Source organism: Ranitomeya variabilis, chromosome 2, assembly GCF_051348905.1.
Source record: "Ranitomeya variabilis isolate aRanVar5 chromosome 2, aRanVar5.hap1, whole genome shotgun sequence".
Taxonomy (NCBI): domain Eukaryota; kingdom Metazoa; phylum Chordata; class Amphibia; order Anura; family Dendrobatidae; genus Ranitomeya; species Ranitomeya variabilis.
The window spans coordinates 719,185,956-719,202,918 of record NC_135233.1 but is presented as its reverse complement, the minus strand read 5'-3'; the positions used below and the strand labels follow the sequence as shown (position 1 = coordinate 719,202,918).

At 46.4% G+C, this 16,963-nt stretch overlaps 1 pseudogene; it reads right to left on the bottom strand.

Annotated features, from left to right (window-relative positions):
- Positions 1-10,218: 10,218 nt before the first annotated feature.
- LOC143803934 (piwi-like protein 1 pseudogene) lies at positions 10,219-13,644 on the bottom strand (annotated as a pseudogene).
- Positions 13,645-16,963: the final 3,319 nt, after the last annotated feature.

Sequence of the window (16,963 nt, the reverse complement as noted above, 5' to 3'; positions counted from 1 at the left end):
GAGAAATATACAGGCCATTAACACCCAGAAACTTATGAAGAACTTGCAGTTATCATTGATCCCTATCTCATCCTTCTCATGTCCTGATTCTGCACTGAAGCATTACAATGAAACACTGCAAAGTGCCCTGGATGAAGCTGCACCTCCTATACATAAAACAACACAGCATAGAAGGTGACAACCCTAGCACATGCTACAAACATGTTTCCTGCAGCGGTGCTCCAGGTACGCCAAACATCTATGGAGAAAATCCAATCTCCCCAAAGAGTTCATCCATTATATAAGTTTATGCTTAAAACATACAAGACTGCCCTTCACCTCTCCAAACAAACCTATTTCAACACCCTCATCACATCACTATCCAATAACCCGAAATGTCTCTTTGACACGTTTCATTCCCTACTCAACCAAAGAGTGCAGGCCCCAACCACGGATCTCTGCGCTGACGATCTGACCAATTATTTCAAAGAAAAAATTGACCATTTCTGACAGGAAATTATCTCCCAATCTCCTCATACCATGCACTGTCCTCCCTCCCCCACTGCATCTAGCTCATTCTCTGACTTTGAACCAGTCACAGAAGAAAAAGTATTCAGGCTTCTTGCATCTTTCCGCCTGACCACTTGCACCAATGGCCTCATTCCGTCACATCTCCTCCAGTCCCTTTCCCCTGCTGTCACCGCTCACCTAGCAAAAATATTCAACCTCTCTCTTCTGGTATCTTTCCCTCCTAATTTAAGCATGTCATCATACATCCATTACTTAAAAAGCCATCACTCAACCAAAATTATGCCGCTAACTAAAGACCTGTCTCTAATCTTCCCTTCATCTCTAAACCCCTGGAACGTCTGGTCCACTCCCATATTATCCGCTATCTCTCAGATAACTCTCTTCTTGACCCTCTACAATCCAGTTTTTGCTCTTTACACTCTACTGAAACTGCCCTTACTAAAGTCTCTAATGATCTACTAACAGCTAAATCTAATGGTCACTGCTCCCTGCTAATTCTCTTGAATCTCTCTGCAGCATTCGACACTGTAGATCATCAGCTCCATCGGCCTTAAGGACACTGTTCTCTCCTGGTTCTCTTCCTATCTCTCTCACCGCTCCTTCACTCTATCTTTTGATAGCTCAGCACCACCCTACATCTCCTCCCTCGTCTCAGTCTTCCACCATATCGGTGCCCTCAGTTATGCTAATGCCCTGAGATTAACATCCTTAATAATCAGGACCTCCCACTCCCATCTCCAAGACTTTTCACGTGCTGCGCCAATTCTTTGGAATGCACTACCCAGGTTAATACGATTAATCCCCAATCCACACAGTTTTAAGCTTGCCCTAAAAACTCATTTGTTCAGACTGGCCTACCGTCTCAACGCATTAACCTAACTATCCCTGTGTTGCCTATTCAAAATATTTTACCATAACCAGGTTCCTTGCATCATTTAATAGCCCTCTGTGTCTGTCCTGTTACAGACTAAGGGCTCATTTCCACATGCGAGTCACACGTCCGTATCTCGCATGTGCAAACCAAGCTCTGGCGCCGGCGCTTTGGAGCGGAGCGTGCAGCTCCATGTGTTCCTATGCGGCCGCACGCTCCTCTCTGGAGTGCCGGCTCCACAGCTTGGTTTCCACATGCGAGATACGGACGTGTGACTCGCATGTGGAAATGAGCCCTTAGGCTGATAACTGGATCATGCAGCATTACATGAACACCCGATTCTTACGCTTTGGCTGGTCCGAACAACGAAAGTAATTATTACCATCCACCTCTCGTGTCTCCCCTTTTTCCTTATAGTTTGTAAACTTGCCAGCAGGGCCCTGATTCCTCTTGGTATCTGTTTTGATCTATGTGTTTATTGTTATGCTGTAATGTCTATTGTATGTATAAGTCCCCTTTAAAATGTAAAGTGCTGCGGAATATGTTAGAGCTATAGAAATAAAATTATTATTATTATTATTATTAGTAGTGCCCCCACTACACCAGGTGCAACCAGCTAGTGACGTGTCACTAACAGCGGCAGACCATGCGACCGGTATGGACCCGTTAGTCAGGGGGGCCCGGCGCATTCAACTGTATCGGTGTGCGTATGTGTCTAATCTTAGACTACTGGAGCAATAAAACAGGCTCAAAAATTCATTTTAAACAGCATGCATGGTTTCATAGGTAAACACTTGTATTTAATTTTCAGAATTAAGATTTATCTTAAAAAATGGTGTCTCAAAACAGAGGGATTGCACTTTTCATTTACAAACAGAAAAAAACTTTGAATTCAGATTTTGGATTTAGTTGCAATATCTGCAATGACTGGTTAAATACTACCCTTGTTTGCTGTTACTGTGTGAAAACAAAATTAAGCAGCTATTACAGTACTGTTACTGTAATATATCACATATGTATTTATTCACAAACACACACTGAGTAATGATGATGAGACTGCTACAACAGTAACTATACATCATTTTAATCTTGGATTTTTATTCATAAACTAAGACTATCATCCTCATTTTAAATCTGGTACATCAGCAAGGACGTAGTATACCACATTCGCATTAGACCTTTATCTATCCTCATCACTTGCATGCGCCGAGCACTCTTATCCCTACACAGAACAGGCATAAAAATGGTTTTCTTTGGCTGGCACCTGTTTTATACTGCCTGTGATAATCCCTGATTGGCTATAGTATACTATGTGATCAAATTTCTGCATGGCACTATAGGGAAGCTTATGGCGCCTTGCCAGACACCATTAGTCTGTTCCCTGAGTTTGCAGCACAGAATTTTTTTTTTTATGATCCTTGCTAATCAAATATTGTTCAAATTAGTATGGAACTGCCGATTTCATTAAATTAAACTACGTCCTATTTTGAATACATTTTAGTTGACAAAGAAAAAACTATGTAAGTACTTCCATCCACTATTGCTTTGTACTCGGTGGACGTGATGTAGCTAAAACTATGGGTACCTTCTGTCATCTGAGATTCATGAATAAACTGCTTTTCCTTGCCTGCATTGCACAAATCTACACAGCATTTATTGTGCGCCTCCCTCAGGGGTCAGCTTTGCTCTTCACTAGTGATGAGCGAACATGCTCGCCACTACTCGGTACTTGCCCGAGTATCACTATGCTCAGTGTACTCGGCGAGCACCGAGTATTTCCAGGATTATTCAGCGGGAGCTCGGGTCTCCACTCTGCAATTCTGGCGCTCTTTAAAGCGCCAAAGACAAAGCAGGGATTGTCAGCATTGCACTGTAATGCCGTGGCCATCTTTGTTGTGGTATAACAGTGATTGGCTGGCCGCACAGTGTTATCAGGTCTATATGAGACCTCACGCCGCCCTGCTCGCCGCATTCTGCTCTGGACTTAGCAAGTGAACGAAGAGCTGCTACTGAGATAGGGTTAGAATCTTGCTTTTAATAGATAGTGTAGATCTGCAACTATTCAGTCCACAACTCCTGAGAAACCAACTGTCCTTTTTAGGGTTAATTCGGGGGTCCTGAGATTGCAGCGCTAGGTAGGCAGGGGAGTCTATGTGCGCATAACCACATAAGTGCAAGGCCTGCAGGCACTGCATGTGAGTAAAGAGCTCTCACTGCATACCTCCTAAAGCTCCATTAGGCTACTTTCACACTAGCGTCGGGAACAACCCGTCGCTGCGCGTCGGGCCGACGTTCCCGACGCTAGTGTGGTCTCCGCCGCACAACGGGGGCAGCGGATGCATATTTCCCACGCATCCGCTGCCCCATTGTGATGTGCGGGGAAGTGCGGGGAGGTGGGGGCGGAGTTCCGACTGCGCATGCGCGGTCGGAAAAAGCGGACCGTCGGGAGCAAAAAACGTTACATGTAACGTTTTTTTCTCCCGACGGACCGCTACCATACGCCCAAACGCCGCCAAACGCATTCACCGTTTGGAAATGCGTCGCAAATGCGTCGCAAATGCGTCGCTAATGTTACTCTATGACGAAACAACGTATCCAGCAAAAACTTTTGCTGGATGCGGCGTTTCGCAAAAACGACGCATTTGCGACGTATTGCAGTTAACGCTAGTGTGAAAGTAGCCTAACTGTCTGCTGCTGCTGCTTATTTAATATATATCTAGCTGCAGTTTTCTGTGGCTTTTTTTTTCGGCACCTGATACCAGCTCCTTTTAGTCTAAAGCAATCCATAGCCCCCTTATTTTAACATTTATTTGCTTGTTCACGTTGCCTACTATGGCCAGGTTATTGAAATCTAAGAACGTGCAAATCTACCATTTTTTTTGGTCCCAGACATCAGATGTGAGTGGGCCAAAAAATCTTTTTTTGTGTGTCATAGCCAACTTGTTGACACAAGTTAGTTGTGCCAAAAACATCAAGGCGACATTTAGATCAGTCTGTTATCTGAGGCTGACGGCTGGTGTATCTGTGGTTGAAAAATTGCAGTTTCACAGGCATAAGTTGCATTGTTTTGCCTGCTAGCCTTGTTCCACTTTTTTTCTTAAAAAAAAAATCTCCAAAAACCCCCCAAAAATGTATACAGTCTGTTATGTCAGGCTGAGGCCTGTTGTATCTGTGGTGAAAAAATTGTAGCTTCGCAGGCATATGTCGCATAGTTCTGTCTGCTAGCCTTGCCCCACTCTTTTTTTTTTTTAAATAAAAAAATTCTCCAAAAATTCCCCAAAAATTTCATACAGTCTGTTATGTCAGGCTGAGGCCTGTTGTATCTGTGGTGGAAAAATCGTAGCTTCGCGGGCATAAGTTTCATAGTTCTGTCTGCTAGCCTTGTTCTACTCATTTTTAATTTTTTGGTAAAATTTCACATACAAGAGAAAAAAAATTATGCAGTCTTTTATCTGTTGCTGCCTGGTGTGTCTGTGGTGGAAAAAAAAAATTCTCCAAAACCAAAAAAAAGTCTGTTATGTCAGGCTGAGGCCTGTTATATCTGTGGTGGAAAAATCGTAGTTTTGCAGGCATATGTATCATAGTTCTGTGTGCAAGCCTTGTTCTCCTTTTTTTTTTATTTCAAAAATTCACCCCAAAAAAACAATATATATTTTATACAGTCTGTTATGTCCGGCTGAGGCCTGGTGTATCTGTAGTGTTTGAAAAGTCGTAGCTTCGCAGGTAAACGTTTCATAGTTCTGTCTGCTAGCCATGCTCCACTCTTTTTTTTATTTTAAAAATTCTCCAAAACTCCCCACAAAATGTATACAGTCTGTTATGTCAGGCTGAGGCCTTGTGTATCTGTGGCGGAAAAATCGTAGCTTCGCAGGCATCAGTTTCATAGTTCTGTCTGCTAGCCTTGTTCCATTCTTTTTTTTATTTTAAAAACTCTCGAAACCCCCCCAAAAATTTATACAGTCTGTTATGGCAAGCTGAGGCCTTGTGTATCTGTGGTGGAAAAATAGTAGCTTCGCAGACATAAGTTTCATAGTTCTGTCTGCTAGCTAGAGGATGAGGCCATGGACAAGCTGAAAGTGGGCCATAACAAAGACCCACATCTTCTCGCTCGACCTTCCTGTCCCAGTTTCTAGGGGATCGCAGCACACCACTATTGAAGCCAGAACAGTGTGAAGCGATTGTTGGTTGGATAGCGGATAATGCTTCCAGTCACTTAGCCACCACCACCACCATGTCTTCCACACGGTCAAGTCTGAGTAGCCATGGGTGTGGACTGGATATTCCTCATCCTGATCCCCCTTCCTCCCACCATGCCGAGTTCCCTGAGACAACTGATCCCACACTTGGACACTCCGAAGAGCTGTTCAGTTTTCTCTTTCAAGATTCTGGATTTTCGGCCGGTCAACTTGAAGTGGGGCCAGATGAGATCACATGTAGCGATGCCTAAAGCTTTGACCAGCCACAGTCACACAAAGGCGGTGGTGGGAAAGTGTCACAAGAGGTGAACGATGATGAGACAGAATTGCCAGAAAGTCAGGAGGAGGAGCAAGGTGTGGATGTGGAAGACGAGGTGGTGAATGACATAGTGACTGACCCAACCTGGCAGGAGGACATGCAGAGTGAGGACAGCAGCACACATGGGGAAGGAGGCATATCACCCCAACAGGCAGGAAGAAGCAGTGTGGTGGCCACAGACAGAAGGCGTGCATCCGTTCCCCGTACACCAACATGAGGGAAGTTGCCATTCCAACTGTTAGATCTTACTGAGTCTGGTTATTTTTTAAAGACTCTGCCAATAACCCCAAACAGGCCATTTGCAGCACCGGCCATGCCCGCATCAGCAGGAGTAGCAAAACTACCAGCCTGACCACCACCAGCATGATTAGGCACATGGCAGCAAAGCACCCGACTCTGTGGGCCAAACTCCAGGCTCCAAGAACACTGTCTGCAGGTGTCACCACAGCTTCTTCCACTGTTTTGCGTAGAGGCCAATCCCCAGTCCTCCGTGCATGTGAAGATACCTCTAGCCCTGCACCTGTTGTTGCCCACAGTCAAGAAGCACCATCATCAAGCCCATCCATGTCCTTGTCTCAGCACAGCTTTCAGTTGTCTATACTCTAGTCATTGGAAAGCAAGCAGCAAGCGGAAATATCCAGCCAATGCCCCACAGGCCACAGTACTAAATTCTAACATTTGTCTTCTGCTTGCACTCGAAATGTTGCCTTTTAGGCTAGTAGAGATGGAAGCTTTCCGCAAACTGATGGCGGCGGCTGTCCCAAGGTACTCGGTCCCCAGTCACCACTATTTCTCCCGGTGTGCCATACCACCATTACACCAGCATGTGTCCCACAACATTACCCATGCCCTCAACAATGCTGTAACTGGGAAAGTCCACCTAAACACGGACACGTGCTTGTGGGCAGGGTACATCTCACTGATGGCACACTGGGTTAACATAGTGGAAGCCGGGACCCAGTCAGACCTTGGGATGGACCATTTGCTCCCCACGCCGAGGGTTGCGTGCCCTACGTCAATCAGGGTTGCCCCCACAGTCTACAGCTTCTGCACCTCCTCCTCCTCCTCAGCCTCCATCTCTGAAATAAACACATCAGTTAGAAGCTGGAAGCACTGCAGCACTGCCTCAGCCAAGCGGCAACAAGCTGTGCTGAAGCTAAACTGCATAGGTGACAAACCGCACAACGCAGAAGAATTGTGGACAGTGCTGAAAGAGCAGTCAGATATTTGGATGACACCGCTGAACTTACTGCCAGGCATGGTCATGTCTGACAATGGCCGGAACCTGGTGGCAGCTTTGAGGCAAGGTGAGCTTACACATGTACCTTGCCTGGCCCATGTGCTTAACCTTGTGGTTCAATATTTTATGAAAAGCTACCCGGCACTGCTGGATCTGTTAGTGAAAGTACGCCGTCTGTCTGCCCATTTTAGAAAGTCAGCTACAGCTTCAGCCGCCCTTGCCGTGCTTCAGCAGCGTTTGCAGGTTCCGGCTCACCGACTGGTGTGTGATGTCCCCACGCATTGGAACTCTGCGCTGCATATGTTGGAACGGATTTGTGAGCAGAAGAGAGCAGTTGTTGACTACCAACATCAACAAGGCCATCGATATTCAGTTCAGACTCCACACATAAGACCTCAGGAGTGGACATGGATGTCAGACATATGTACCATCCTACAAAACTTTGAGGACTGCACCAAGATGGTGAGTGGTGAGGACACCATAATTAGTGTCACCATTCCGCTTCTCAGCATTCTGAAAACCTCTCTGCTCACAATTAAAGAGGATGCATTACAGGCAGAGAACGAGGACATGGACCAAGGAACCTTACAGGGGGATTACACTCAGCCCAGCCTCATGTCTTCCCAACATGGATTGGTAGGCAATGAGGAGGAGGAAGAACAGGAGCTACTTTCATGCGCTATAGATGGTACTACAAGCACAGCTGTCATACAGTCTGTTCAGCGGGGATGGCATGAGGACAGGGAGGATGAGGATGAGGACAGCATGGTCAGTCGTCCTGCTGTTGAGGACACGGAAGTCTTGCCTGTTAGCAGTCTGGCACACATGGCTAACTTTATGTTGCGCTGCGTTTCACGTGACCCTCGCATTCTAAAAATTTTTGGTGACACACATTACTGGTTGGTGACACTTTTAGACCCATGCTACATGGAGAACTTTCAATCTCTTCTGCCAGAGGCAGAGAGGTGTACTAAAATGTTGCCGTACCAGAGGGCCCTTGTAGCGGAATTACTTAAAAAATTCCCATGTGAGAATGCTGGCAGCAGACATCAGAGTTTGGTGTACAACCAAGGAGTCCAAGCGAGAGAGACAGAAGTACAATCCAGCTCAGGCAGGGGAACAATGGCAAAGTTCTGGGACAGTTTTCTCTGACCCTCCCATCCTGCTGGCACAGAGGCAAGGGGTGCTGTCACAAGAAGTGCAATGTTTGGGAAGATGCTGAGGGAGTATCTTGCAGATCATACAAATGTCCTCCGTGATTCCTCTGTGCGTTTTAATTATTGGGTATCCAGGCTGGACAAGTGGCATAAACGGGCTCTCTACACCCTGGAGGTCCTGGCCTGCCCTGCTGCTAGCGTCCTGTCAGAGCGGGTTTTTAGTGCTGCTGGTGGAATTATAACAGATAAGGGCATCCGCCTGTCAACTGTAAATGCTGACAGGCTGACTCTTATAAAAATGAACAAGGGCTGGATTGGACAAGATTTCTGTACACCACCAAGTGAAAACAGCGAAACATAACCTGTAATATATTGTCTTTTTGGTGCATTGTCATGCACCTCTCGCCAACCACACATGGCTATCCGCTTCCTGGTTTCATCTGTTTGGTGTTATCCTCCTCCTTATTCTCATCCTCATCATCCACTTCCAGTACAACACCAGAGGGAACGTATTCCGTGATGCAAAAGTCACCCAATTTTTTTGCAAGGGTGTTTTTCAGATGCCCGTTACTAATTAGAATCCAAAATAAACTCCCCCAGGGGGAACTGTCATCAAAATGAGATGTACGTACAGGCAGTCCAATTTTTGCCAAGCCTGTCTATGATGTCCATAAAAGATTTTTTAAAAAGGTACCCCCCATGGTGAAATGTTTCTCAGCCCATGCTCTTCGTGTATGGTCGTTACAAGCCTAGTAGACCCGCTCCTTATCATTGGGCCTAGTTTTTAATTGTGCTAGTTGGGCAGGGGAGTCTATGTGCACATATCCACATAACTGCAAGGCTTGAAGGCACTGTATGTGAGTGTATAGATCTCCCTGCATACATCAAAAGGCTCATTACTGTCTGCTGCTGCGTATTTTATATATACCTAGCTGCAGTTATCCGTGACATTTTTTGTTTAAGATTATGCCTGCTTATTTTGTTATAAAGCAATCCATAGCACCCTTTTTCCTACATTTATTTGCTTGGTCATGCTGCAGACTACAGCCAGGCCATTGCAATACAGGAGCGTGAAAATATAATTTTTTGCCTATTTTGGGGGGGCCCAGGCTTCAAATGTGAGTGGGCCTAACAATCTGTCCTTTTTTTGGGGGTACTATCTAATATAAAAAAAAACTTTAGCTGGCCCAAAACAAATTAGCTACAGTTGTTATATTTATCACTGTGTGTTGTACGCCACACGCATCACATATCATTGCGCTAAATATCTTAATATTTTAGTACTCCAATTTTATTTTTGAGTGTTATAGCCAACTTTTTGACAAAATTTTGGTGTGCCTAAAAAAAGGGACACATTTTGATCAGTGTTATCTCTGGCTGACGCCTGGTGTATCAGTGGTGTCAAAATCCATGCTTTGCGGGCATACGTTGCATTCTTCTTCTGTCTGCTACCTTTGGTCTACTCAGTATTTATTGTTTTCAAAAATTAAAACAAAAAAAATTATACAGTCTGTTATCTCTGCCACACGCCTGGTGTATCTGTGGTGTAAAAATCTTCTGTTTGCAGGCATATGCTGCATTGTTCCGTCTGCTAGTCTTGGTGCACTCAGCATTTATTGTTTTCCCCAAAAAAATGAAAGAAAATGTACACAGTCTGTTATGTCAGGCTGAGGCCTGGTGTATCTGTGGTGAAAAAACCGTAGCTTCGCAGGCATAAGTTGCATAGTTCTGTCTGCTAGCCTCGTTCAACTCATTTTTATGTTTGTTTGTTTTTTTTAAAAATCAGAAAACAACAAAGAAAAAATTATATAGTCTGTTATGTCACCCTGAAGCCTGGTGTATCTGTGGTGGAAAAATTGTAGCTTCGCAGGCATAAGTTGCATAGTTCTGTCTGTTTGCCTTGTTCTACTCTTTTTTTCAAAAATTCACCAAAACCCCCCAAAAAAGCCCTCAACTTCAACCAACACTGCCCGGTTCATCTTAATGCGCATTTGCTCTGTGATCTTGAACAGGTTCTGCAGAAGAGCATTCACCGCGTCCTAATTTCTCCAGGTGTAAAAGAACAGCCAATTATTCATATCTCGGCGGCTGATCAGGACGGGACCCCTCTGCTCTCGCAACCAATCAGCAAACTGTGGATTATATTCAGCAGATTTATCTTTTTGCATGATTTATTTCTGGAGATGCGATTCTCCCTTCGAACTGTAGCAGTTCAGTATCGAAATTCAGCCCCTGTCACGTAGCTCTTTTTGAACGCTCTCATCCTTATGTATGTAGTTCATGAATTTCCCAACTTGCCGCTCCCTTTGTTCTGGTGGTAAGCAGGTGTGAACGGATAGGTCTTTCATGATGTTGAAGTCGTTTCTCATTCTGTCGGTCAGACCTGTTAGGTTACAGAACTCTGGCACCAGTATGATGGCTCCGTCTGTGGCTCCCGGCTACGGCCTCCGGGGGGATGTTCACGATTAGCAGCTGGATCATGTCTTTCACTTGTTCATTGTATTGGTTCTTATAGTAGTCCACAAAGCTGATCTCACTTCCATCTGCCTTCTTGAAGGTGGACGCTGTAGTCATGTTCCAGGCGATCTTGTCTATATGGTAGGTTTTTGTGTTGGACTTGGTGAGGAAGAACAGGCAGATCAGCTCCTTGCAGCAGGCTTCCTGAGCCTCTGAGGGCCACATGAGTAGAGGTTGCTCCTGATGTCGTGCACAGTCTCGTTCCTGAGGACTTTATGACTGACATCAATGCTCATCACGACGCTGGACTCGTAATGGAGGATGAAGGTGGAAAACCCAGAGCAGATGGTGAGTTGGTGGGCTCTGATTTCGGTGGCGTCGCTCGGGTTGTAATAGTTGCGTCCTATCTGCTTCATGTCCATTACCTTCAAGAGTCTTCGCAAAATGATGTTATAAAAATGGAAGCAGGTGGGCGAGGTCTATGGAAGCTCGTTGGTCAAGGTGATTGTTATCCACATGTTCTCTCCATTTAGAGTTTGGCTGAACACCTCAGTGACCTTATTCAGTCTTTTTGGTAAAAACAGCATGGTTCCATCAAACGCCAGTGCCTTCCTGATGGTTTCTTCATGCTGGTACTGGAGGCCATACCACAAATGCTTGGTCTCCATGGCGGGGTTGAAGTCACCGTGATACTGGTACAGGGCCCGCTGTGGTCTGGACACCAGCTTCATGTGGTTGGTCACAAGAGCAATCTTGGTTCCAGAGGCGCCAGCTTTTGATATTTGGGAGTGTTCGATAGTCTGCCAGGAAGTCAAGCCTATGGCCCCTCCATTCCCCAATAGACACTTCTGCAAGTCCAGCTGATACCTGCAGAACCTTGAGAGATGGTCTTTCTGCTGCCGGCGGACCTCTCTGGCGCCCTCTTCCGACGAGCAAAGCTCGGGTGCTGGCTGCTGAGATCTGACTGCTGGCCGGGGTCCTTGGGGCTGCTGTACCTGTCCAGGTGGTCTTTGTGGGGCCTGCTCCAGCACACGAGCTCGGCCGCAGGCCCGGGATCTTGCTCGTCAGCTCATCTTTTACTTCGTACACAAACCAGGCACTAGTGTGTATTGTGCCTAGTTTTTAATGAGGCCTTTATCAATGTTTCCTCATTCTCCACCACTAGATCACCATGGTGAACATGTTGTAGGCTGGTAGAGCCATTCAATTTTTGGGCAAGGGTGTCTATGATACTACCCATAAATAATTTTTTAAAGCTGTAACCCCCATGGGGAAATGTTTTGTCTGCCCATACACTTAGTGTATGGGCATTACAAGTCTAGGAGACTTGCTCCTTTAAATTGGGCCTAGTATTTAATGAAGCCTTCCTCCACCTCTCATCATTTTCCACCACTAGATCACCAGGGTTCACATGTTCCGTGCTGCTACAGACAGTCAATTTTTTGGCAAGGGTGTCTGTGATGCCCATTAAATATTTTTTTTTAAATTTACCCCATGGGGAAATGTTTGTCAGCCCATACACTTAGTGGGTATTACGAGTAAAGGAGACCTGCTCCTTTGTAATGGGACAGATGTATTATGAGTCCCTCCTCCATGTTTCTTCCAAGGGGGATTGGGGTGCGTGCAAATTTGAGTCAAGGCGGCCCTTGAATTCAATGCATAAGGAAACAGTGTAGCAGGACCAACTGAAGAATGCGAAGTGGGTTTTCCTGTAGCCATCCAGTACCAGTGGTTCAAAAGCTTATTGGGGTTCATATGACTTGATAGCAGGGTAGGCCTTTTCAGGTAATATATAAGAAAACAGTATGGCAGGACCAACTGAAGAATATGACGTGGGTTTTCCTGTGGCCATCCAGTACCAGTGATTCAAAGGCTTATTGGGGTGCATATGACTAGATAGCAGGGCAGGCCTTGCAGGTAATACAAAAGAAAACTGTATGGCAGGACCAACTGAAGAATGTGAAGTGGGTTTTCCTGTGGCCATCCAGTACCTGGGTTCAAAGGCTTTTTGGGGTGCATACGGCTTGATAGCAGGGCAGGCCTTGCAGGTAATACATAATAAAACAGTATGGCAGGACCAACTGAAGAATGTGAAGTGGGGTTTCCTGTGGCCATCCAGTACCTGGATTGAAAAGCTTATTGGGGTGCATATAACTTGATTGCAGAGCAGGCCTTGTATTTAATGCAACGTTTTTTCAGGAAGCCCTCCTGTACTTCTCATGAAAGGGGTATTGGGGTGCGTTGTAATTGTTGGCAGCCCAGTCACTCACTTCATAGGCAATAACAGCATAGAAGACCCACGGTTTAATAATGGCCCTTTAAGAATATGAATTCCGCCTGATGCCCCTCTAAAAATAGGCTTTGAGACATTAAGAGTCCCTCTTTCATAAATGAAACAAGATGTGTCTCCTTATGTGTCACACACTACATGGCCAGCTAGGGTTGCTAAATGTTACTATGACATTTCCCAGTGAATGCATTTGTATTGGTTGAAAGCAATATTAAAGTTGAAAAACGCATAAAAAACGCTGTGTGTGAACATAGTCCAAGTGGTGGAGGAACATTTTGGTCTGGGGTTAATTATTTTGCCTTATATTCAAGTGATTACCCTGGAAAGGATGCACCTTAAAATATTTCCGAGCAAAATCCATTTTGGATTTGTTTTTGTATGTTGTTTTGTGCACCAAATAATAAAATGGCGTGAAACTCTGACAACATTGCTTACAGCTGTGACCTAGGAGTCAGAAATGCTTCCAGGGGCAATCCCCATGATGATCCCATGTCATTTGAGCAGTGTTTCCATCATTTTCAGATGTTTTTAGACCTTAAAAGGAACCCCGGGGGGAATCACGGTAAAAATACTCAAGTTTCCCATATACATACATTGGGCTCATTGTTCGAGTTGAGTACCCGAGTATTCCAATTTGCTCGACCTGAGCAACAAGCACCCGAGCATGTCTTTTGATCATTCCCCATGATCTGGCACAGCGATTTAACTGTCCTTAAAATTAGAAAAAATAACCTTTTCATCAATACATCACACTTTTTTAAGAGCTTTGGATTCATCTATACATGCATGGAGCCAGCACAGTAGAGTGGGGACTAGTGTTGAGCATTCCGATGCTGCAAGTATCGGGTATCGGCCGATACTTGCTGTATCGGAATTCCGATACCGGGATTCCGATACTCTTGTGGTATCGGGTATCGGGTATCGGAACAACATTAATGTTAAAATGTGTAAAATAGAGAATTAAAATAAAAAATATCGCTATACTCACCTGTCCGACGCAGCCGGGACCTCAGCGCAGGAACCGGCAGCGTTGTTTGTTTAAAATTCCCGCTTTTACATGGTTACGCGAAGTCCCGGCTTGTGATTGGTCAGGGCGGCCATGTTGCCGGGCCGCGGACCAATCACAGCAAGCCGTGACGAAAATACGTCACGGCTTGCTGTGATTGGTCCGCGTCCCGGCAACATGGCCGCCATTAACCAATCACAAGCCGTGACGTCACGGGAGGCTGGAAACGCGCTCATTTTAAAAAGGGCGCGTGTCCAGCCTCCCGTGACGTCACGGCTTGTGATTGGTTGCGTCGCGGTCAACCAATCACAAGCCGGGAGGCTGGACACGCGCCCATTTCAAAATGAGCGCGTCCAGCCTCCCGGCTTGTGATTGGTTGATCGCGGCGCAACCAATCACAAGCCGTGACGTCACGGGAGGCTGGACACGCGCCCATTTCAAAATGAGCGCGTCCAGCCTCCCGGCTTGTGATTGGTTGATCGTGGCGCAACCAATCACAAGCCGTGACGTCACGGGAGGCTGGACACGCGCCCATTTCAAAATGAGCGCGTCCAGCCTCCCGGCTTGTGATTGGTTGATCGCGGCGCAACCAATCACAAGCCGTGACATCACGGGAGGCTGGACACGCGCCCATTTTAAAATGAGCGCGTGTCCAGCCTCCCGTGACGTCCCGGCTTGTGATTGGTCAGGGCGGCCATATTGCCGGGACGCGGACCAATCACAGCAAGCCGTGACGTAATTTCGTCACGGCTTGCTGTGATTGGTCCGCGTCCCGGCAACATGGCCGACCTGACCAATCACAAGCCGGGAATTCACGTAACCAAGTAATAGCGCGATTTTTAAACAAACAACGCTGCCGGTTCCCTCGCTGAAGTCCCGGCTGCGTCGGACAGGTGAGTATAGCAATATTTTTTATTTTAATTCTTTCTTTTACACATTTATATGGTTCCCAGGGCCTGAAGGAGAGTTTCCTCTCCTTCAGACCCTGGGAACCATCAGGGATACCGTCCGATACTTGAGTCCCATTGACTTGTATTGGTATCGGGTATCGGTATCGGATTGGATCCGATATTTTGCCGGTATCGGCCGATACTTTCCGATACCGATACTTTCAAGTATCGGACGGTATCGCTCAACACTAGTGGGGACTATGCATGCTCATTCCCTGTAGGAAACAGAATGTCCCTAAATGGCACACTACTCATAACGTCCTGTATAGCTGAGCATGTAATTAGCACGCATGAGACATCACCATCACAGCAATGAGAAAACATGACATCACTGATCAAATATCCCATGGTGAAATCACAAAATAGGGGGACTTATGACAATGTAAGTAAATTAATTACACCTACAAAGAGAGGCACCACATGCAGATAATAGAAAAGTAATGGTTATTAATGACAAAAACAAGACCAAACATGGTCATAAAAAGCCAAAACAGGCAAAGGTGAGAAACAACAGACACAGAAAAAAAGATGGACAAACCTGGAAGTTAATAATTAGTGATGAGCGAACACTAAAATGTTCGGGTGCTCGTTGTTCGAGTCGAACATCTCCCGATGTTCGAGTGTTCGTTTCGAATAACGAACCCCATTGTAGTCAATGGGAGACTCGAACATTTTTCAGCGGGACCAAAGCTCTGCACAGGGAAGGTCGCCTAAAAACCTGGGAAGCTCAGAAAATGATGGAAACAACACTGGAATGGACAGGAAACAGCAGGGGCAGCATGCATAGTTGCCTCTGAGGCTGCCCAAATGCACCATTACGCCAAATTATGGCCAACAGCTTTGTGGTGACAGAGTGACCCACTTTGATGAGGTAGCAGGTGAAACACACCGAAATTGAGCCTGACACAGCATGGCAGCTATGGGCACGGCATGCGGAGGCAGCATCAGGCCGGAGAGCGGCACAGTGACGGACCCTTGAGGAGGCGGCAGCAGCATCATTCCTTACACATTGAGGCCACAGAGTGGCACAATTACATAGTTTGGAGGTAGCGAAGACCCAGCATGTGGAGGCGTCAGCACGGAGAGTGGCACGGTGACGGACCCTTGAGGAGGCGGCAGCAGCATCATTCCTTAATCCTTACACATTGAGGCCACAGAGTGGCACAATTACATAGTTTGGAGGTAGCGAAGACCCAGCATGTGGAGGCGTCAGCACGGAGAGTGGCACGGTGACGGACCCTTGAGGAGGCGGCAGCAGCATCATTCCTTTCACATTGAGGCCACAGAGTGGCACATTTACATAGTTTGGAGGTAGCAAAGACCCAGCATGTGGAGGCGTCAGCACGGAGAGTGGCACGGTGACGGACCCTTGAGGAGGCGGCAGCAGCATCATTCCTTACACATTGAGGCCACAGAGTGGCACAATTACATAGTTTGGAGGTAGCGAAGACCCAGCATGTGGAGGCGTCAGCAGCGTCAGCACGGAGAGTGGCACGGTGACATGACAGACTTCAGTTTGAGCTGCTTTAACACGGTGGCGAGTGGAAATCTGTAGAAATCCATGCTTTATTCATCTTGATAAGCGTCAGCCTGTCAGCGCTGTCAGTTGACAGGCGTGTACGCTTATCGGTGATGATGCCACCAGCTGCACTGAAGACCCGCTCTGACAACACGCTAGCGGCAGGGCAAGCCAGCACCTCCAAGGCGTACAGTGCCAGTTCTGGCCACGTGTCCAGCTTTGAAACCCAGTAGTTGTATGGAGCAGAGTGATCATGCAGGACGTTGGTATGGTCACCTAGGTAGTCCTTCACCATCTTTCTGTAAATCTCGCCTCTACTCTGTCTAGACTGTGGATTGGTGGCATACTCTTGCATGGGTGACATAAAACTGGCAAAGGCCTTGGAGATTGATCCTCTGCCAGCGCTTGACAAGCTGCCTGCTCCCCTCCTCTCCCTCGCTTGTTGGCC